This window comes from Manis pentadactyla, chromosome 12 (assembly GCF_030020395.1).
Source record: "Manis pentadactyla isolate mManPen7 chromosome 12, mManPen7.hap1, whole genome shotgun sequence".
In the NCBI taxonomy this organism is placed as follows: Eukaryota; Metazoa; Chordata; class Mammalia; order Pholidota; family Manidae; genus Manis; species Manis pentadactyla.
The window spans coordinates 24,385,749-24,409,063 of NC_080030.1; the positions used below are offsets into that span (position 1 = coordinate 24,385,749).

Here is a 23,315-nt window from a genome sequence, read left to right on the forward strand (position 1 = left end):
TTTCTATTATTGTTGACAGGGAAAAGTGAAAGGAAGAGAAAGACTGAGAGAGAAAGCTAAGTGGAATTCCTGGGTCAAATGGTATTTCTATTTTAAGCATTTTGAGGAACCTCCATAATGCTTTCCACAATGGTTGAACTAATTTACATTCCCAAAAACAGGGTAGGAGGGCTCCCCTTTCTCCATAACCTCGCAAACATTTGTTGTTGTTTGTCTTTTGGATGGTAGCCATCCTGACTGGTGTGAGGTGATATCTCATTGTGGTTTTAATTGGCATTTCTCTAATGACTAGTGATGTGGAGCATCTTTTCATGTGTCTGTTGGCCATATGAATTTCTTTAGAAAACTGTCTATTCAGCTCCTCTGCTCATTTTTGAATTGGATTATTTGCTTTTTGTTTGTTGAGGTGTGTGTGCTCTTTACATATTTTGGATGTCAACCCTTTACTGGATCTGTCATTTATGAATATATTCTCCCATACTGTAGGATAACTTTTTGTTCTATTGATGGTGTCCTTTGCTGTACAGAATCTTTTCAGCTTGATATAGTCCCACCTGTTCATTTTTGCTTTTGTTTCCCTTGCCCGGGGAGATATGTTCATGAAGAAGTCACTCATGTTTATGTCCATGAGATTTTTTCCTATGTTTTTTTCTAAGAGTTTTATGGTTTCATGACTTGCATTCAGATCTTTGATCCATTTTGAATTTACTTTTGGTATGGGGTTAGACAGTGATCCGGTTTCATTCTCTTACATGTTTGGAGTCTCTATTCTGTTCTACTGGTCTGTGGCTCTGTTCTTGTGCCAGTACCAAATTGTCTTGATTACTGTGGCTTTGTAGTAGAGCTTGAAGTTGGGGAGTGAAATACCCCCACTTTATTCTTCCTTCTCAGGATTGCTTTGGATATTCGGGGTCTTTCGTGGTTCCATATGAATCTTTGCACTATTTGTTCCAGTTCATTGAAGAATGCTGTTGGTAATTTGATAGGGATTGCATCGAATCTGTATATTGCTTTGGGCAGGATGGTCATTTTGATGATATTAATTCTTTCTAGCCAGGAGCTTGGGATGAGTTTCCATTTGTTAGTGTCCTCTTTAATTTCTCTTAAGAATGTCTTGTAGTTTTCAGGGTATAGGTCTTTCACTTCCTAGGTTAGGTTTATTCCTAGGTATTTTATTCTTTTTAATGCTATTATGAATGGAATTGTTTTCCTGATTTCTCTTTCTATTAGTTCATTGTTAGTGTATAGGAAAGCCACAGATTTCTGTGTGTTAATTTTGTATCCTGCAACTTTGCTGTATTCCAATATTAGTTCTAGTTGTTTTTGAGTGGAGTCTTTAGGGTTTTTTATGTAAAATAACATGTCATCTGCAAATAGTGACAGTTTAACTTCTTCTTTACTAATCTGGATTCCTCGTATTTCTTTGTTTTGTCTGATTGCCATGGCTACGACCTCCAGTACTATGTTGAATAACAGTGGGGAGAGTGGGCATCCCTGTCTTGTTCCTGGTCTCAGAGGAAAACTTTTCAGCCTCACGCTGTTCAATATGATGTTAGCTGTGGGTTTATCATATATGGCCTTTATTATGTTGAGGTACTTGCCTTCTATACCCATTTTGTTGAGAGTTTTTATCATGAATGGATGTTGAATTTTGTCAAATGCTTTTTCAGCATCTATGGAGATGATCATGTGGTTTTTGTCCTTCTCTTTGTTGATGTGGTGGATGATGTTGATGGATTTTTTAATGTTGTACCATCCTTGCATCCCTGGGATGAATCCCACTTGGTCATGGTGTATGATCCTTTTGATGTATTTTTGAATTCATTTAAAAAAATAATTTTATTATTTTATTTTGGTAACATTAATCTACAAGTACATGAACAACATTATGTTTACTAGCCCCCCCTTCACCAATTCCCCCCAACATACCTCTTCACAGTCACTGTTCATCAGCATAGTAAGATGCTGTAAAACCCCTACTTATCTTCTCTGTGTTGCACAGCCCTCCCCATGCCCCCTCCACACTCTACATGTTAATTCTGATACCCCCTTTCTTTGACCTCACCCTTGTCCCTTTCTTCCCACCCATCCTCCCCAGTCCCTTTCCCTTTGGTAACTATTAGTCCATTCTTTGGTTCTGTCTTTCTGCTGCTGTTTTGTTCCTTCAGTTTTCCTTTTTTCTTATTTTTGCATCTATGTTCATCAGGGATATTGGTCTGTAGTTTTCTTTTCTGGTAGGGTCTTGCCTGGTTTTGGAATTAGGATGATTTTGGCTTAATAGAATGAGTTTGGAAGTGTTCCCTCCTATTTGATTCTTTGGAAAACTTTAAGGAGAATGGGTATTATGTCTTCTCTGTATGTCTGATAAAATTCCGAGGTATATCCATATGGACCAGGAGTTTTGTTCTTGGGTAGTTTTTTGGTTACCACTTCAATTTTGTTGCTGGTTATTGGTCTGTTTAGATTTTCTGTTTCTTTGTGGGTCAGTCTTGGAAGGTTGTATTTTTCTAGGAAGTTGTCCATTTTTCCTAGGTTTTCCAGCTTGTTAGCATATAGGTTTTCATAGTACTCTCTAATAATTCTTTGTATTTCTGTGGGGTCCGTCATGATTTTTCCTTTCTCTTTTCTGGTTCTGTTGATGTGTCTTGATTCTCTTTTTCTCTTAATAAGTCTGGCTAGAGGCTTATCTATTTTGTTTATTTTCTCAAAGAACCAGCTCTTGGTTTCATTGATTTTTTCTAGTGTTTTACTCTTCTCAATTTTATTTATTGCTTCTGAGGTCTTTATTTGTCCCTCCTTATGCTGACCTTAGGCCTCATTTTTTCTTCTTTTTCCAGTTTTGATAATTGTGACATTAGACTTCCATTTCAGATTGTTCTTCCTTCTATAAATATGCCTGGATTGCTATATACTTTCTTCTTAAGACTGCTTTAGCTGTGTCCCACAGAAGTTGGGGCTTTGTATTGTTGTTGTCATTTGTTTCCATATATTGCTGGATCTCCATTTTAATTTGGTCATTGATCCATTGATTATTTAGGAGCATGTTTTTAAGTCTCCATATCTTTGTGGGCCTTTTTGTTTTCTTTGTACAATTTATTTCTAGTTTTATACCTTTGTGGCCTGAAAAGTTGGTTGGTAGGATTTCAATCTTTTGGAACTTACTGAGGCTCTTTTTGTGGCCTAGTACGTGGTCTATTCTGGAGAATGTTCCATGCACACCTAAGAAGGATGTGTATCCTGTTTCTTTTGAATGAAGAGTTCTGTAGATGTCTGTTAGGTCCATCTGTTCTAGTGTGTTGTTCAGTGCCTCTGTGTCATTACTTATTTTCTGTCTGTTGGATCTGTCCTTTGGAGTGAGTGGTGTGTTGTAGTCTCCCAAAATGAATGCATTGCATTCTATTTCCTCCTTTAATTCTGTTAGTATTTGTTTCACATATGTTGGTGCTCCTGTATTGGGTGCATATATGTTCATAAGGGATATATCCTCTTGTTGGACTGAGCCCTTTATCATTATGTAATGTCCTTCTTTATCTCTTGTTACTTTCTTCATTTTGAAGTCTATTTTGTCTGATACTAGTACTGAAACACCTGCTTTTTACTACCTGTTGTTTGCAAGAAACATTTTTTTCCATCACTTGACTTTTATTCTGTGCATGTCTTTGGGTTTGAGGTGAGTCTCTTGTAAGCAGCATGTAGATGGGTCTTGCTTTTTTATCTATTCTATTACTCTGTGTCTTTTGACTGGTGCATTCAGTCCATTTACACTTAGGGTGATTATTGAAAGGTATGTAGTTATTGCCATTGCAGAGTTTAAGTTTGTGGTTACCAAAGGTTCAAGGTTAGCTCCTTTACTACCTTACTGTCTAACTTAACTTGCTTATTGTGCTATTATAAACACAGTGTGATGATTCTTTTTTTATCTCCCTTCTTTTCCTCCTCTTCCATTCTTCATATGTTGGGTGTTTTTTTCTGTGCTCTTTTTAGGATTGCTCCTATCTAGAGAGGTTCCTCTAAAATACCCTGTTGAGGTGATTTTTGGAGTCAAATTCCCTCAACTTTTGCTTGTCTGGGAAATGTTTAATCCCTCCTTCATATTTAAATGATAGTCGTGCTGGATAGAGTATCCTTGATTAAAGGACCTTCTGTTTCATTGCATTAAATATATCATATCATTCTCTTCTGGCCTGTAGAGTTTCTGTTGAGAAGTCTGATGATATTCTGATGGGTTTTCCTTTGTAGGTGACCTTTTCTCTCTCTGTCTGCCTTTAATACTCTGTCCTTGTCCTTGATCTTTGTCATTTTAATTTTTATATATCTTGGTGTTGTCCTCTTTGGGTCCCTTCTTTCGGTAGTTCTGTGTGCTTCCATGGTCTGAGCAACTATTTCCTCCCCCAGTTTGGGGAAGTTTTCAGCAAATTTTTCTTCAAAGACACTTTCTATCCCTTTTTCTCTTCTTCTTCTGGTATCCCTATAATGTGGATATTGTTCCTTTTGGATTGGTCACACAGTTCTCTTAATATTGTTTCATTTCTGCAGATCCTTAATATCTCTGTGTCAGCTTCTATGCGTTCCTGTTCTCTGGTTTCTAATCCATCAATGGCCTCTTGCATCCCATCCATTCTGCTTTTAAGTCCTTCCAGAGATTGTTTTATTTCTGTAGTCTTGCTCTGTACTTGCTCCTTTAGCTCTTGCATATTTTTCTGCAGATCCAACAGAATGCTTATGATTTTTCTTGAATTCTTTTTCAGAGAGACTGGTTAGGTCTGTATCTGCAGATATTTTCTCAGGGGTTGTCTGTACTATTTTAGACTGGACTAAATCTTTCTGCCTTTTCGTGGTGATAACTGTAGCTGTAGACAGGTTGTGGGTGAGTCAGCTGGGAGAAAAAAGTCCTTTCCTGCTTGCTGGATGCCTTGCTTTTCTCCGCTGCCTGTGTCAGTTACCCTCACTCCTGGAGTAGCCACAGGGTTAATCCCCTAAGCTGCTGGGGGCGGGGTCTCCATCAGAGCTGTGCAGAGCCCTGCAGGGAGTGGCAGGCACATCGGGTGCACTCCTCCACAATAGCGGTGCCCCTGCCGGGAAGCTGTGTGCCAGCAGCAGTCTTTGGTTCTAGCCCAGGCGGCTGTGTGTGAGGCTGGGATTCCGGTCGGCTGCTGGGAGCATGGCTGATCATGGGCTGCTTCTCCTCTGCTACTGCCTGCTTCCACGAGCCTCTCCCGGGCCCCACTGGTGCCACATCTGCCAGCGCGAGCAGACTGCACTCAGGCCACTCTGGCACGGCTGCAGGTGTGCACAGGCCTCTCCCAGGCCCCTCTGGTGCTGCTGCAGCTGGTACACACAGACCACTCCCATGCTTGTCAGTTGCCACCGCTGCAGGCTCGCACTTGCTTCTCTGGGCCCCTCTGGTGCCGCAGTCTCCAGTGCACACAGGCCGCTCCTGAGCTGCTTGGTCTATGCCGCCAAGGTCTCGCGTGGACCTCTCCTGGGCCCCTCTGGTGCTGTGGACATCAGCGCATGGGGGCCTCTCCCAGGCTGCTTGGTCACCACTGGCTCACATGGTCCTCTCCTGGGCCCCTCTGTCACCATGGTCACAGGCACACATGGGCCGCTCCTGGGATGCTCGTTGCCACCATATCAGGCTTGCACAGGCCACTCCCGGTCCCCTCTCGTGCTGCCAGCACTCACAGTCTGCTCCCAGTCCCGTCTGGCGCCACCGCCCTCTGCATACGCTGCTGCTCTCCCACTACTCGTCTGGTGTGTCGGGGTCAGCACCAGTTGGGGAACGACTTGCAGGTTGTTTAGTGCTGTGTGGGGCTTCAGAGCTGCTCTGCTGCCCAGGAGGTTAGGGCACCTAAAGTTTCCTGGGATTCCCAGTTGCTGGCTAAGTGTGCCGGGATGGCTTTGTCCAGCTGTTGGGTTCCTGTCTCTTTTAGGCCTGCAAAAAGCACTCGCTTTTCTTTTGTCTCAGGGGCGCTGGTTGCAGGGACCTGCCCACAGGTTTTGCTTTTTCGTTTCTCTAATATCCAGCACCTTGTGCACCTTGTGTCTGCACTCTGGGTGCAGATTTCTAGAGCTGGTTGTTTAGCAGTCCTGGGCTTTCACTCCCTCCCCATTCCAATTCCTTTCTTCCCGCTGGGTTCAGGGGTGGGAGGGCCTTTGGTTCCTGCTGGGACGCAATTTTTATCTTACCCCCTTTGTGTAATGTTGAGTTCTCACAGGTGTAGATGTATCCTGGCTGTTGTACTATATCCACTGGTGTCTCTTTTTGGAAGAGTAGTATTTAACGTATTTTCGTAAGTATATATGTTTTTGGGAGGAGATTTCCACTGAACTACTCATGCCGCCATCTTGGCTCCGCCCCCCTCAAATGCTTTTTACTATGTCTGAAAACACATTCACTCCCTTCCCTACCCAGTTGTTTGATGCTCATTTTTTCAGAATTTGCCTACAGTGTAAAGTCCTCCAGGAAGTTTTCTCTGGTTACCACTCCAAAATTTGCATCAGTTCACACTCAGTCATTTATAATTTTTAGTTGCCTATTTATGTTATTGCCAACTCCAACATAAACTGCATGGGAGAAGGGACACATAGCACACACTGGGCACACTGAGGAGAGTCACAGGTTGCCATATGTGCACATGCCCCACCCAGTCTAACTCTATAAATGTGCTGTCCAATATGGTACACCCATAGTCCCTACTTAAATTTGAATCAATTTAATTAGATAAAATGAAATATCTGGTATCTCAGTAATATTAAATATTGTAACCATAAAAACTGGAAACAATACCTAGACTTCAATTACTCAATAGTCACATGTAACTACTATAGTTGACAGTATGGATACAGAACACTTCCATCATTGCAGATCTATCCACAACACTGATCTAGAGTAGAGCTTGGCAAAATACAGTCTGAGAGCCAAGTAAGCCCATTGAGTGTTTTTAGACGCTTGTGATTCAGAAACAGGGTCCATCCCCCACACCTCCAAGGCTTGTTCCAAAATAGATTAGAGCTGGAGACCCTCACTGCCTATCTGGACAAGTGATTATCAATAGAGAGATAAGGAAGTGAAGTGCAGAGAGGGGAAGTGACCAGTCCGAGGTCACAGAGCTATCTAGGAGACAGACATCAAATGCCCCCTTTATCCCACTGGGAATCTTTTTTCTCCCTGTCTTTATATATCTCAGAGAAAAGGAGAACAACTGAGAGGTGTAAAATGTATTACACTTGGCTCCAGATGATTAAATTTTCACAATGAAGGGTGCAATCTTAAGCTAAAGAAAAAGACCCCAGAGGTTGGAATAACACCTATGACCACATCATTGAGGAAGGTGTCAGGACAGGTAAAGGTGGATCACCTGATTAATTTCACAGAAAATGTGGGATATTTCTAAGTCTGTTCAGAAGGACAGCCACAACATCATTAGGCTTTGTAACAAGGAATGCAGGTAGTTGTGATCCGGGATGTCTGAAGCAGGAGGCAGCAGAGCTAGGGGTTACTGATGACTGTGTAGTCCAGAGGTGACAGATAGACACAGAACAGCCATCACCGTCAGGAGCAAGTTTTCCACCTCTCCAAAAACACGGAAAAATGTACCTGGGTGATGCAGCCTACATAAGCAATACTTTTGCTTTGTGTCTGAGTGTTCAGTAGTATTTTGGGGGCAGGAGTATAGGTGAAACATATGTCCATGTGGACAAGGAATAAGTACATGATCATGTGGAAGTGAGAGTCTGCGACAATGGCCAGGATGATGAGCAGGTTCCCAAACATGGTGATCATGTACATAAACAGGACAGTGCAAAGAGAAGAGGCTGCAGGTCCACTTCCTCTGATAATCCAAGAAGGATAAATTTGGAATCTTGTGTTCCAGTTCCATGTAGCTGGTGTAACTGCCAAGAAATAGAAACATCATGATATTTTAAAAATTCTGTTTCAAAGGACATTATCAAGAAAGTGAAAAGATGCCTTATGGAATGAGAGTAAAAAATTAAAATCCTATAAGGAATTTTTATACATAATATAAAAGGAAAATTTACAAATCAAAAATCATTTGAAACTCAATTTAAAATGTGCAAAGGCTTTTAATATTTAATTTTCTAAAGAAAATATACATATGACCAGTAAAGCACATGAAAAGATGTGCAGCATCTTTAGTCACTGGGAAAATATAAGCAAAACCCACAAAGAGATATAAGTATATGCCCATTAGATCAGCTAATGTTGAAAGAACAGCACAGGGATTATAGTCAATGTTATTTTTGTACATTGACAGATGGTAACTATGCTTCTCACGGTGACCATTTTATTATGTATATAACTGTTGAATCACTATGTTGTACACCTGAAATCAATATATTTCATAGCAACAATATTTCTATAAAATGTATACAATTATAAATTTGGTGAGGGTATTGATAAGCTGGGACTCTAATATACTGTTGGTGGGGAAAATGAAAGCATGCAGCCACTGTGGAAAATAGTTTGGTGGTTCCTCAAAAGGATACATATAGAATCACCGTATATCCCATAAGTTCTACTCCTTAGATGTACATCCAAGATAATTGAAACATACATTCACAAAAACTTGCACACAAGTATCTATAGAAGAACATTATTCATCATAGCCCAAATGTGGAAGCAAACCATATACCCACTAACTTATGAATAAATAAACAAAAGGTGGTATACCTATTCAATTAAATATTATCCAGCCATGAAAAGCAATAAAGAACAGATTTGTTTCAAAATGTATGAACCTTGTGAACGGTATACTAAGTGAAGGGAGCCAGTCACATAAGATTACCCTTTGTGTCATTCCACTGAGATAAAATGTCAGTAATAGGCTAATATATGGGGACAGACAGCAGACTTGTGATTTCAACAGTAAGAAGGAGACAACCATGGGGAGTGACTGGTAATTGGTGGGTTTTATTATTTTGAATTGGTGACAAGGTTCTAGAATCACACAGTACGTGGCAGAGGTGTGCCCAAACTCAGGATGGTCACATATGAGGCCTACCCTCCTTCTACTCCATTTCTGTTGAAAACATGTCTGTACCCCAAGGCTTCCCAATGTTGGCTCCAGTTCTGCCCCTTGGGATCCCATGGAATCCACCTCCCTTGCACACCAACTCAGCTGACTTTGTCAGCCACAATTGATATCTCCTAGACATGTTTAAGCCCTACAAGATGGAGTGTTGAAATTTTTTTTAGCACCTGATCCTTGGGATTGCTCTGTTGATGTCTATCGAGGTATAAGTATAACCAGTCATCCCCTCTACATATACTTCCAAGGGTTTCTTCTGTTGGAAGATGGTGTTATCTCCTTCTCTAGGTATTCCTGGAAATCAGTAGCAGGACACTGGTTTCCTGGGTTTTCACAACAAATTACCACAAAGTGGGTGGTTTAAAACAACATAATTTATCTTCTCAGTTATGGAAAGCAGAAGTCTGAAAATCAAGGTGTCCTAATGGTTGGTTTCCTCTGGAGGCTCTGGGAATAGATCTGTTCCTTGCCTAATAACTAGCTTTTGGTATCCATCAGCAGCATTTGACATTCCTCGATATGCTGATGCATGACTATCTCTATCTTCACATAAGTAACCTTTGGTTTTCCTTATCCCCATGTGTCTCAAATCCAATTCTGCCTTTCTCTCATAAGGAAATATTGGATTTATGTCCCACTCTAAATACAGAATGACATCATGTCTATATCATTAAGTTTGCATCTGCAAAGCCCCTTTTTCCAGATAAGGTCATAGTCACAGGTACAAGGCTGAGATCATGGACATATCTTTTAGGGGCCAGTACTTAACCCACTGAAAAGACCCTTGTGTTTAGGGTTTCAGGAGCATATCCAGATAACTGGCTGTGGTCCCTTGGTCTCTCTGAAGCTTAGTGTCTGGTTCTGTAAAATAATCACATGGATGTTTAGTGGGAAAAAAGAGATAGAATGAAAAATATGCATGCCATATGGGCTAGGATGACTGCATTGACCATCAGCTGCATACTGCTGCTGAGCATCCACAGAACACCAGGTAACCTGATTCGGATATTTAGACCTCTCCACTCAAAGAGAAGGATACAACCAATATATGCTGCTGCAGACCCTACAGAACCCTTAGTCAACTGTGTGAAGGAATCTGTGCCCTGTCATTCTCTCCTCAACAAGGGATGTGTTCCTAGTGTTTAAAAGAGACAGAATTACCTACTGTGTGTTAGGTAACTGAGGATGACATAGCACATCTCAATCTTTAATTATACGTGCACAGATCTCCCAGGGATCTTGTTAACTCTAGATTCTAATTCATTTAAAATAGAACTGTTTTTTATTTATTAAGCACACCTTTCACTTAAATCAGTCCCTACATTTACTGCTCTGAAACCTTTTTTTTTGTTTGTTTTTATTTTGCTGTTATATACTGTTCCCCCTTCTCCAGTTGGAATAATTCTACTCCTCCTTTGAGTCTTAGTAGAGTTGTAAGCTTGTCATTGAGCCTCATTTGATTTACCAGGGTGAGTTGACTACTTTTTGACACACTTCACCAGGATCTCTGTTTCATGTTAGGGTGCTTTGTGTATTTAGTTCTATATATCTTACCCTGTTTAATCTGAGTTCTTTCAGAAAAAGAACAATATCTTATGCTTTCCTTCAAACCTAGAATATGGTTTATTGCCTAATGTGTGCTAATTACTGTATAAATATTTGCTGATTGACTATAAGGACAAATAGTGAAACAAGGTTAGATAGATACTTCCATCAATGGGGGATAAAGGAGAAGAAGAGAAACAAGCAAATGCTTTTGGTGGAGGGAGACTCCATGATTGGGAGAGAACTGTAGAGAAGAGACATTGAAAAAAAAATTGGCTCTTCATTATTTCACCCTAGAATCAGGAAAGTAACTTTTCAGGACTGTACATTATTAGACTTTTATTTTCCTGTTACTCCTGTTGATGGTCATAAAGTTACTACTATTTAAAAGACTGTATCTGCAAAGGTGTGTCTCACCAGAAATTATCAGGGAGGAGTCGTTAGTTTGGTGACCAATTTCTTCCTGGGGTGGTGGATGAAGTCAGAATCTCTGTCCTCAGTAAGGGAAGGGAAATATAATCAGTCCTCAGGCCTCTGGAAGATGCATTTGCATCTCCTTATCACCTGAGCATGGTTGTGTATTCTGACATAGATGTAGGAAGGAGATCATGTTTTCAGTATTCAGCTTCAAGAACCTTATTACATAAAATAATTTATTACCTTTGAAATCCTGATAAATTTGGCTCTGTGGAGGCCAGGAAAGAAAAAACATATAAACTTTCTGCCAATTTTGCTCCTACATTTCCTGTGTCTCACTAGACTCCTTTTTTCCCCAGAAATAGTCCGTTTATTTTTAAATATGATCTCTAAAATCCATGGTGGCTCTGATGGACTGTTCTATCCATCTCTGGGGTGCCTCTCCTTCATCAGAGGACTAAGGAAAATAATTGTCTATCATCAGCTGAAGTGTCAGGATATTGCACACATACTCCCAGGCACAAAACACCAACACAGGCATGCTAATGTGTATGTGTGTGTGTGTGTGTGTGTATGTGTGATGACTGCCATTACAGTTTATTGACAGTGGACCTACCAAAAGGGAATGCTATTCAGTAATAAGGGATGTTAGAAAACCTTAGAGGGTGTTTTCACATACCTTTTAAGTATGGTCTCTGGAAGTGTTTAGAGAACTGAGGGTCATACAGATGCAGAAACTGGTCATCATGTTTTCAGTGCCCATGAATACTTGCAAGCTGCTATGAGACTGGTTCAAACAAGGTCCTCAGATATTATTACATGATATCATAAATATGTGTCATATGATATGTGGTATTAGGGGAATTAATATATGGGAAGACAAATTACCAAGGTCATAAATGAAAGATGATACACCATCATTTGATATTTAGACATTAAAGAGGTAACAATTTTATGGACCAATATATTTATGGACCATAAATTCAACATGATACATGAAATTGGCTGACACATTGCAAAAAAATGAATTATAAATTTCTCAGAGAGAAAAATAACCTGAATAATTATATAAAAATGCCTAATATCCACCTAAATATTTTCCAATAAAGAAACTCAGGCTGAGATGTTGTTACTTTTCAGCACAAGTATAGTCCAACATTAGACTTCCCTTATGTTAGAAGAATATCATATTGAACTTTTTGTTTAATGACTTACTATTATGCACATATATCAAAAGATAAATGTGTTTATGTGGGATAGTCTATAACTCAAATTTGCATCTGTGGTTTCTAGTGATAAAAAGTTTTTTAGGTAGTAAACAATATTCTTGTGTTTAATGAAAAAATAGAGAAATGTAGCAGTGTGTATTATTTTTATAAAATACAAATAAAATACATACTATTTTAATTTTGAAAAGGAGTAATCTTGGAACATCAGGGAGGAAGAAAGAATCAACAGAAAGAGTAAAAATATTATTTTGATAGTAAAAAATATCCTGTTTCTGAGACAACACACACCTTTTCTACTTTATCCATGTCCTCTCCTAATTTTGCCTGTTTATAGAAGGCAGTACACATTTGTGACAACATGGATGTACTTAGAGGACATCATGCTAAGTGAAATAAGCCTGATGGAGAAAGACAAATGTTATATGATTTCACATATATGTAGCATCTAAAAAGAAAACAAAACAAAATGAAGAAAACATCAGTGGAGTCATATACACTTAGAAATGACCGGTGGTTACCATGAGGGAGGAGTTGGGGTGGGTGGGTAAAATAGGTGTAGGCAATAAAAAGGTACAAAATCTAAATGTAATATAAATTAGTCAGAGGGTGAAAGCATGGATAATATAGTCAATGGTTCTGTAACGTCTTTCATTGTTAACAGATGATAATGACACATGTTGGAGCTCAGGATTTAATAATGTATCTAACTGTTGAATCCCCATGTTGTATTCTTGAAACCAATATAACATTTCATATCAACTATATTTCAATACAAATAAATTTTAAAAAACAAAGAAGACATTTCATCACTTACCGACAGGTTTGGCTGAAACTCTAATCCTGGACTTGATCTCATCAACCATTCCTTTCTTACTTCCTGAAAAATAAAGTTAAAACAGCCATGATCCATCACCCCTCTGCCTCAAGGGGTCTAATGTTCTTCAGATGAGGAAGAAAATTAAAGCTTCAGTACACAGTAAATAATTATAAATAATTAATATTCTGCTAAAAATAAAACTAGTCTAACTTTTAGTGGCAATTAGGTAGTATTCTTCATGCAAAATGTAAACTGCATGACTTCTGTTATATGTTCTGATTTTCAAGTAACTAAATGTCTGCATAGTGAGTCTTATGCAAACAATTGATCAACGTTGATTTAGGAAAAGTTAACAAAAAATAGAGGCAGTGGCACACAGGCTGTAGTATTCCAAACTCTGATCCACATTAGGTGTAAGAACATGAATACATTTTGCACCATAATTATGATTGAAAAAAGTAATTAGCTAAATGACATATACAGAGTGATGTCATTGATTTATTTAGAGGTGAAGTTCACTTAATATGTAATTAATGATTTCAAAGTGTAGATTAATTAGCAGCTCATTCACAATGCAGTGAAACCATCATGTCTATTTAGTTCCCAAATATTTTCATCACACCCAAAGGAAGCTCAGTGCATGTTAAACAGTCACTTTCCAATATCTACTCCCCACTCTTTGAAAAATCAGTAATCTTTTTGTCTCTGGATTTACCTATTCTGGAAATCCATAAATGGAATCACACATTATGTGATGTTTTGCTTCTTTCACCTAGCATAATATTTCAAGTTTTGCCTACATTATAGCCTGTATTACCAATTTATGATCCTTTTTACTGTTAAATAATATTCCACCACATGGACACACAAGATTGTCTTTACCCATTTGTCAAATACTTGATAAATATTTGATTGGAAAATTGGATGGGCATTCATGAGTCAATCAATGGTTATTTCCACCATTTGGTTATTGTGAATAGTGGTGCTATGAATATTTTTTCACATATATTTGTTAGAATACCTGATTTCAGTTCTATGGGATATATTCCCAAGAGTGGAATTGATGGATCAACACATGGTAATTTCTGTGTTTAAATTTTGTAGAACTGCCAAACTATTTTCCATAGTTGTCATGCCATTTTACCTTCCCACCAGGAATATATGACAGTTGCATTTATTAAATTTAAAAAGATGCCAAACAAGCAAACAAAATCCAAAAATTTAAAGGAGTTCAGTATGCAAAGCATGTGACTTTACTGGTATTAGGTATCAGCATTAATTATTTGCAGGTATTACATACCAGCATTAATTCCTTAAGCCATCCTTAACTCAGGCTCTGTTGCAGCCTTCATCCACATGTTTCCCAGTCTATGTCCTGTTCATATAGGTATGGCATATAAGAGTGGTGCTTTGTCATATAAGAAAGTAAATTATAAAACGTACCTTAAAGATTCCAGAAATCCCACTAGAGCCAGAGAATAGTCAGGGTAGAGCTGTCTATGAGAAACCCCATCCTCATACCTTAGGTGTTCTTTCTAACAAAGGACAGAGATTTGACTTTGTATGTGCTCCTTGGAAAACAAACAGCCTAATAATAACTTAACAATTGAATACTCTATCCAGGGACTTTTAATGTTTCATTTAACAAATACGGATAACCAAAACTGTTGGACACTGTGTTACATACTAATGAATAAAAATATTGGGTGCATTTATTTGTTGACAGTGTGAAGCCTCATAGAGAGCATGTGAATATTCTTACTCACTTTTTATTGATTTTCCAATTGATCTCTCAGTAAGAGTCTTTTGCCTCCATTAAACTTCTTGGGCATCAGTTCACTCTGTATTAACAATATATCATCATCCTCATCATCATTTAAATGAAAGGACTGGGTGCCTTGTCTAGGTTGTCAGCATTAGGGAATGGTTTTGAATTCTTGAGGCCAATCACAGCTGGTTATCTCTGCCTCTGACCCAAAAAACTTGAATTTCTTATTTGTTTTATGTAATTTTGTAACTTGGCATCCTAGTTAACAAGTTTCAACGTTATAATTTTTGGTGAAAGGACTAGAAGCAGATTTATAAATGAAGATTCTGCCCAATTTGCACATCTGTCCACTCTTTCATCTGATTAACATCACGTCCTCCTTTTAATCAGGGTTCAAAGGTTGCTACTCACAAAGAATTTTCCTTCTTCTCTCCTAATATCCCCAAACAGACTGGATCCCTCTGCAATGTGCTTATGCAACTCCTCATTCACAGTGTGGAAATATACCAACAGATGTATTGCACTTGCTGTAAATGATTGACATGTATGTAACTACTCTCACTGGTCTGAACTGTAAAGTCCTCTTATATCTAATGATATAATTCCTTGAATATATTGACATATTGTTATATGGCACACACTATTGTGAAATAAACTTTAAGTGCCACATGAAAGCCAGTCTTGCAATAGGCCCTGTTCCCTTATAAAAAGATGATTTTTAAAAACCATTTTCTGCATATTGGTACCCCAACACATGTAGACTCTCCAAAAACCCTTGTCTGTGAGAATATTTTATAAGCTTCTCTCCCTATATGCTCTTGATAAGAAGGGATTTCCCTTTATCTTGGTTGTATTCCCAATGAATCCACATAGATATCATGACCAAAAATACAGTGATGAGACTGTGTATGGTTGGATGTGGTCAGAAATATTTTTACAACACTGGGATATTCGATTCTGTTCTTTAGGTCTTTGGAGAAGGAAATGTATCCCAGAGATGGATGGTAAAATCATTAGGGAGTACCCTGCATTACAGATATCACATCTAGAGGGAGATGATTTCCTCCTGGAAAATAGTAGAATAACAGGTGAACTTGGAGCTCCAAAGATATCTCCCAAGGGTTAAAATTGGCACAACTTGGTATTATGTTATTCTCTCTTACCTCTGGAGTACTAAATCTCTCAGGAAGCAGGGAGAGAAAAAGGATACCTCATTAATGAGGGTTATGGGAATTCACCCCTAAAGCCACAGAGACAACAGGTGTTTCTGCTATACCCCTTAAGACTACTGTACTAACATCAGTGATGACAAAACCAAAATAATGTCCTCCATAGGCTCTTGAATGGTTCCATTTTAATGGCCGTGCAGGGGACAGAGCCTCCAACTTTATCGATCACCCAAGGATGAACTCACACTACTACTTGATCACATCTAGGTGAGCCACATCATCTTCACAGATGATGGGGGATCTGGAATAGCACAGGGGACTCCTTTATTGGTAGTAACTTTGAGGAAACCAAGAAGAATAACACATAAAGGAAAAATTAATGATACATTATCCTGCCAAGTTACCATTTCTGATTCTAGATAAAGATTCTGTATACACTAAAACGCTCTTCTTCAATTTGTCTTCCCTGGCATTGACTTTCAATTTTGAGGTCTCCCTCCCAATATACCATTTTTCAGAAAATGTTTGGATTAAGGTCAAGGATGGCTAATGATCTTTGGCATCAAGGAGAAGATGGAGCATTTGAAATTCCCTGATATTTTCAAATAATGGACACTAGACTTATGGATAATATAGAGGAATTAACTAACGAAATGTGTCTTAAATAAAATTATAACATTTATGGGTTTTTAAAGCTTTTAAAAATTAAGGCATTTATTTTAGAGCAAATTTAGGGTAATTTAGCAGTTTCTCTATACTCCCTTCCCTCACACAGGCATATCCATCCCCATTACCAACCTCCTCCACCAGAGCAGTACATTTGTTACAAATGATTAAACTATATGGACACATCATTATCTTACTGACACCTCCACCTCAAAGAGTAATCCATTTAAAAGATGGTTATCTTTGAAGGAAAAACTCATTTCCAGCCACACAACTAGACAAAGAGCCAGGAAAGCCCCTCATATTTCTTTTGTTTTAGGAATATGGTTAATTTAGATAACTGACCATTCCCTCCTTTCTCTATTCCCATGCTTTTGATTCCTGCACTTATGTTTTAAATTCACTGTTAGTGAGTGAACACACAAATGCTACTTCCTCACTCTTGACCCCAGTAAAGGCAGAATCCCAATCCACATGTGCTCTCTCTCCCTTTTCTGCCTGTGACCTTGCCATGTGGACCTAGGTGTGTCATATGTTTTCCAGGACTTGCGAATAATGAATTTTTCTTTCAAAGTCTCCTGGAGGGTATTGCTGAGGATGTCTTGCAATCATAAGAACACAAGGGCCTGTCACAACACTGGTTATCAACAGGCTGACACAAGCACAAAACAGGCATGTATCTAAAATTATAGCATCATACAGAGATTTGCACTGATCTAAAACTCCTTTGTGTTCCACTTGATATCCATCCCTCTAACTCGCACCACAATCCCTGGCAACAACTAATAATTTTTTCTGTTTTCATAGTTTTGCCTTTTCTTCATGCAGAATGACATGCAGTTGGAATCATATAGCATGAAGCCTTTTCAGATCGACTTCTTTCTATTAATAATATGCATTTAAGATTCTCCAATGTCGTTTTGTGGCTTGAAAGCTCATTTTTAAAAGCACAGAGTAATATTCCATTGTCTGGATGCACCACAGTTGATTTATCCATTCACCTACTGATGGATATCTTGATTTATTCTCTGTTAATTTCTTGATCTCTTCTTGTGGCTAAATTTGAATTGCTATTTTTTCTATTTCTGCCATTTCATCAACTTCACGGAACAAGGTAACCAAACATATGTTTCAGAATTTATCCTCCTGGGGCTCTCAAAAGATGTAGAATTACTTCCTGTCATCTTTGGGTTCCTCCCGATTATGCACCTGCTCACCTTCATTGGGAATGTTATCATCATCCTGGCCATTATCACTGACTTCCACCTCTACATCCCCATGGACTTCTTCCTCTAAAACTATGCTTTTCAGATACTTGTTTCACCATCACCATCCCCAAGATGCTGCTGAATACCCTGACTCAGAACAAAGTCATCACATATGAAGTCTGCCTCATCAAGATCTTTCTTTATGCTCTTTGGAATATTAGACAACATCCTGTTAACAGCGATGGCTTATGACCAGTTTGTGGCCATCTGTAACTCATTGCACTACACGGCCATCATGAACCCCAAGTCCTGTGGCCTCATGCTTCTGGATTTGGTTATTGAGTTGTGGAGAAAGTGAGGGTTCCTATGGCTAGGATTCTCACTGGCCCCTGGTTGGCTTGCTCAATACACATGTGTTGGCAATACATTGTTATTGACTGCATATAAAGAGCTCTGCCCAGTGCCCTGGGCTGCTGAAGGGCTGCAGGGCTGCAAGGTTTTAGGAGAGCAGAGACTGGAGTGGTGGCAGCATCAAATACAGGGACTGAAATAGCTGCAGGGGCAAAGATGCCCAGAGGCAGAGACCAGCTTGCTGCATGCAGACTCATTCTGAGTGAATGGGATTCTAGTGATTGACCTCCCACCATGGGAATAATGTTGGGTATATGCCTTTGCACCCCAAGAACATTGCGCTGTCATTGTTGTAAAGTCCCATTGAATCATAGTGAACTTGTCTGGGGCTGAAACCCATTGGCAAGACATGAGTGTTCTACTGTCTCTGTTACATGGATTTTCATGACTCTCTTTTTGCAGAGCTGGAAAACATTCATTTTTTTCTGCCAACTCAATCAGGTGATCCAACTTGCTCTCTTGAAACCTTCCTCAGTGGCCTTGTGATAAATTTGACAAGTGGAGTTTGAGGTACTTTTCCACTCACTGGAACCCTTTAGTTTTACTCTAAGATTGTAACCTCCATTTGAGAATTTCATCAGCTACTGGTGGTTATAAAGCATTTTCCACATGTGGGTCTCACCTCTCAGTTGTTTCCATTTTCTATGGGACATGTATTGGAATGCATCTTTGTTCAGCTGTTATTTAGAACTCTAGAGGAAGTGCAATAGCCTCAGTGATGTACACTCTGGTCACACCCATGTTGAACCCCTTCTTCTACAGTCTTAGAAATAAGGGCATAAATCTGGCTCTTGGAAACTTATCAGAAGAGAAACAGTCTCTGCATGACAGTCCTTAGTTCTAGAAGCAGCTATTTGCTAGTAGGCCTGAAAGTTCTAGCAGGCCTAAAACATAATACTTTTATTAAATAGTAGGTAGATAATCTGAAATTTACTTTACATACAAGTTCAATCTGTTTTTCAATCATAAGTAATGTTTTCCTGTATTTCTTCAATGATTTTTAACCTCTCTGAGTTCTTTGAGTTCATGGTAGTAAACAGAATCCACTAAATCAATTTTACTTAGTGAAATATTTAATACTGGATTTTGGGTCATAAAATCATAGAAAGATGTCTTGCCAATGGGTTTTAGCAGTAGGCAAGGTCACTATGGATTCAGTGAGACTGATGAATGACAATGGAACGTTCCTGGGGTAAAAGGGTTTATTACCTGGCTTGTCCTCCTGGTGATAGGTCAAACACTAGAATTATATCTGCATCCAACAGTTTTCAGGTCTGTTATCCTCCTTTGTCTCTGCCTCTGTGCAAAACACTGGGCAGAGCTCTTTATATAGTGACTCACTCAGTAACTCAATCAGGTATATTGCCTGTTGGGAAGCAGGAACCTAGTGGTAGGCCAAATACATCATCAAGTAGTTTAGGTTCAGGCAGGATAGTGGCCATAGGAAATTCAACTTTCCCCACAGAGGACATTGAGTAATGAAGGATACTGGCTCACTGCCAGATAAAAGCAACTGCTCTTCCATTATACACTTTTGGAGAGAAATTATTTGTCTTGTATCAAAGTCGATGTCCATTGCCAAGGTTTATGTTTATCTACCAAAAAAAATCACATCTGAAACTAGAGTTATAATCTGATTTTGTTTACAATAATTCACAGTCATGGGTCAAAATCTAACTAACTTCTGAACAATCAGATACATAAGTGGTGATTCAACAGACATTACAATACCTGTTCCTTGAAATAATATTTATGTGATCACCAATTCAGATAGTTGTTTAGATAACAAGTATTTTCTTTTAATATTTTGATAGTTGGAAATACTTTCAGAAGCTTTCCCTCTGTCTTTCCAATGGATTTCAGTCCCTGGCAAGTTCACTATTGATTCAATGTGAATGTCAAAGAAATGACAGTAGAATGTCTCTTTGGGGTGGAAGGGTTTATTGCCTGGTTTGTTCTCCCAGTAGTAGGTCAAGTACTAGGGTCCCTGCCTCCACCCAGAGCACTGGACCGAGCTCTCTTTATACCACAATAATAGCTTATTGTCTACAGGTGTGGAAGTGGTAGCCTAGCAACAGGTCAGTTACATCATCAAGTGGTTTAAGTTCAATGAGGATCCTGGCCATAGGAACCCCAACTTCTCCACACCCTCACTCTTTCTTCCCTAAAAACCCCCACTCACAAATCATTAAAACAATTATGAGTATCTCAGCAATTGCCAGCTATGGCTTTTCCAATTATTCATTTCCAAATTAGGAAAGTGAACAGGATGTGTATGTGTAGTTATTGTATTTTTTGTGTGGCTTCATAAGGTTAATGCTTCATTCATCACCTGATGAGAAATCAGCACTTTAATTAGTAAATTTCATTGTTATTCTGGGTTTAATGTATTTACTTTCATGTGGTTCACATTTGCAGCACACTTCCCCTGGAGCACTAAGATTCTGGAATATGTTTAACTAGCTCTGTCAAAAAAAGAGTAGAAGGAAGGAAGAAGGGAAGGAGAGGGAAGACAAGCAGAAAAGAAGATAGGAAGTGTCAAAGAAAGTAGGAAAGAAGAGAGAAAACATATGAGGTCTTTATATATTTTAGTTGTAAACCTCTTATTGCCTAAATCTTTTATGAATATATTCTCTCATAATGTAGGTTGCCTTTTGTTTTGTTTCCATTTGATGTTTTCTGTCTTGCCAATGGGTCTCAGCCATGGGAAAGTTCATTGTGGATTCAATGTGACCAAAGAAATGACAGTAGAATGTTCTTGGGGTGAAAGAGTTATACCCAATTATTTCCACAGTGGCAGGTTAACCACTAGAATCCCGTTCATTCAGAGAGAGTCTGCATGCAGCAAGCCAGTCTCTGCCTCTGGGCTTCTCTGCCCACAAATCCGTCTCAGTATCTTCCTGAGCACTGCCAGCACTCCAGCCTCTGCACTGCTCTCTTGCAGCCTTACATCCATGCCACCATGTTTCACTAGAACTGGGCAGTGTTCTTTATATTTATTAATTTATTTTTATTATGGTATCATTAATCTACAATTACATGAAGAACATTATGTTTACTAGGCTCCCCCCTTCACCAAGTCCCCTCCCACATCCCCATTCACAGTCACAGTCCATCAACTTAGTAAGATGCCATAATATCACTACTTGTCTTCTCTGTGTTGCACATCCCTCCTCGTGCCCCCCCCACTATACATGTTAATAGTAATGCCCCCTTTCTTTTCTTCCTGCCCTTATCCCTCCGTTCCCACCCGTCCTCCCCAGTCCCTTTCCCTTTGTTAACTATTAGTCCATTCTTGGGTTCTGTGCTTCTGCTGCAGTTCCTTCAGTTTTCTTTTGTTCTTATACACCACATATGAGTGAAATCATTTGGTAATTGTCTTTCTCTGCCTGGCTTATTTCACTGAGCATAATACCTTCTAGCTCCATCCATGTTGTTGTGAATGGGAAGATTTGTTTTTTTCTTATGTCTGAGTAATATTCCATTGTGTATATGTACCACATCTTCTTTATCCATTCATCTACTGATGGACACTTAGGTTGCTTTCAGATCTTGGCTATTGTAAATAGTGCAGTGATAAACATAGGGGTGCATCTGTCTTTTTCAAACTGGAGTGCTGTGTTCTTACGGTAAATTCCTAGAAGTGGAATTCCTGGGTCAAATGGTATTTCTATTTTGAGCATTTTGAGGAACCTCCATACTGATTTCCACAATGTTTGAACTAATTTACATTCCCACCAGCAGTGTAGGAGGGTTCCCCTTTCTCCACAACCTCGTCAACATTTGTTGTTGTTTGTCTTTTGGATGGTAGCCATCATTACTGTTGTGAGATGATATCACATTGTGGTTTTAATTTGCATTTCTATGATGACAAGCGATGTGGAGCATCTTTTCATGTGTCTGTTGGCCATCTGAATTTTTTATTTACAGAACTGTCTAGCTCCTCTGCCCATTTTTTAATTGGAAAATTTGCTTTTTGTTTGTTGAGGTGTGTGAGTTCTTTATATATTTTGGATGTCAACCCTTTATCAGATCTGTCATTTTCGAATATATTCTCCCATACTGCAGTATACCTTTTTGTTCTAATGATGGTGTCCTTTGCTATAAAGAAGCTTTTCAGCTTGATATAGTCCCATTTGTTCATTTTTGCATTTATTTCCCTTGCCCAGGGAGATACGTTCAAGAAGAGGTCACTCATGTTTCTGTCTAAGAGATTTGTGCCTATGTTTTTTCTAAGAGTTTTATGGTTTCATGACTTACATTCAGGTCTTTGATCCATTTTGAATTTACTTTTGTGTGTGGGGTTAGACAGTGATCCAGTTTCATTCTCTTACATGTAGCTGTCCAGTTTTGCCAGCACCATCTTTTGAAGAGACTGTCATTTCCCCCATTAGATGTCCATGGCCACTTTATCAAATATTAGTAGACCATATATGTTTGGGTTAATGTTTGGAGTCTCTATTCTGTCACATTGGTCTGTGGCTCTGTTCTTGTGCCAGCACCAAATTGTCTTGATTACTGAGGCTTTGTAGTAGAGCTTGAAGTTGGGGAGTGAGATCCCCCCACTTTATTATTCCTTCTCAGGATTGCTTTAGCTATTCGGGATCTTTAGTGTTTCCATATGAATTTTTGAACTATTTGTTCCAGTTCATTGAAGAAAGCTGTTGGTAATTTGATAGGGATTGCATAGAATCTGTATATTGCTTTGGGCAGGATGGCCATTTTAACTATATTAATTCTTCCTAGCCAAGAGCATGGGAAGAGTTTCCATTTGTTAGTGACCTCTTTAATTTCTCTTAAGAGTGTCTTCTACTTTACAGGGTATAGGCCTTTCACTTCCTTCGTTAGGTTTATTCCCAGGTATTTTATTCTTTTTCATGCCATTGTGAATGGTATTGTCTTCCTAATTTCTCTTTCTATTAGTTTATTGCTAGGCTATAGGTAAGCCACAGATTTCTGTGTGTTCATTTTGTATCCTGCAACTTTGCTGAATTACGATATTAGCTCTAGTAGTTTCAGAGTGGAGTCTTTA

The 23,315-nt window shown here is 38.9% G+C and overlaps 1 pseudogene; it reads left to right on the forward strand.

Moving 5' to 3' along the window:
• Window positions 1-5,161: 5,161 nt before the first annotated feature.
• LOC118920068 (olfactory receptor 7A10-like) overlaps window positions 5,162-23,315 on the forward strand; it is a 29,089-nt pseudogene continuing 10,935 nt past the window's right edge.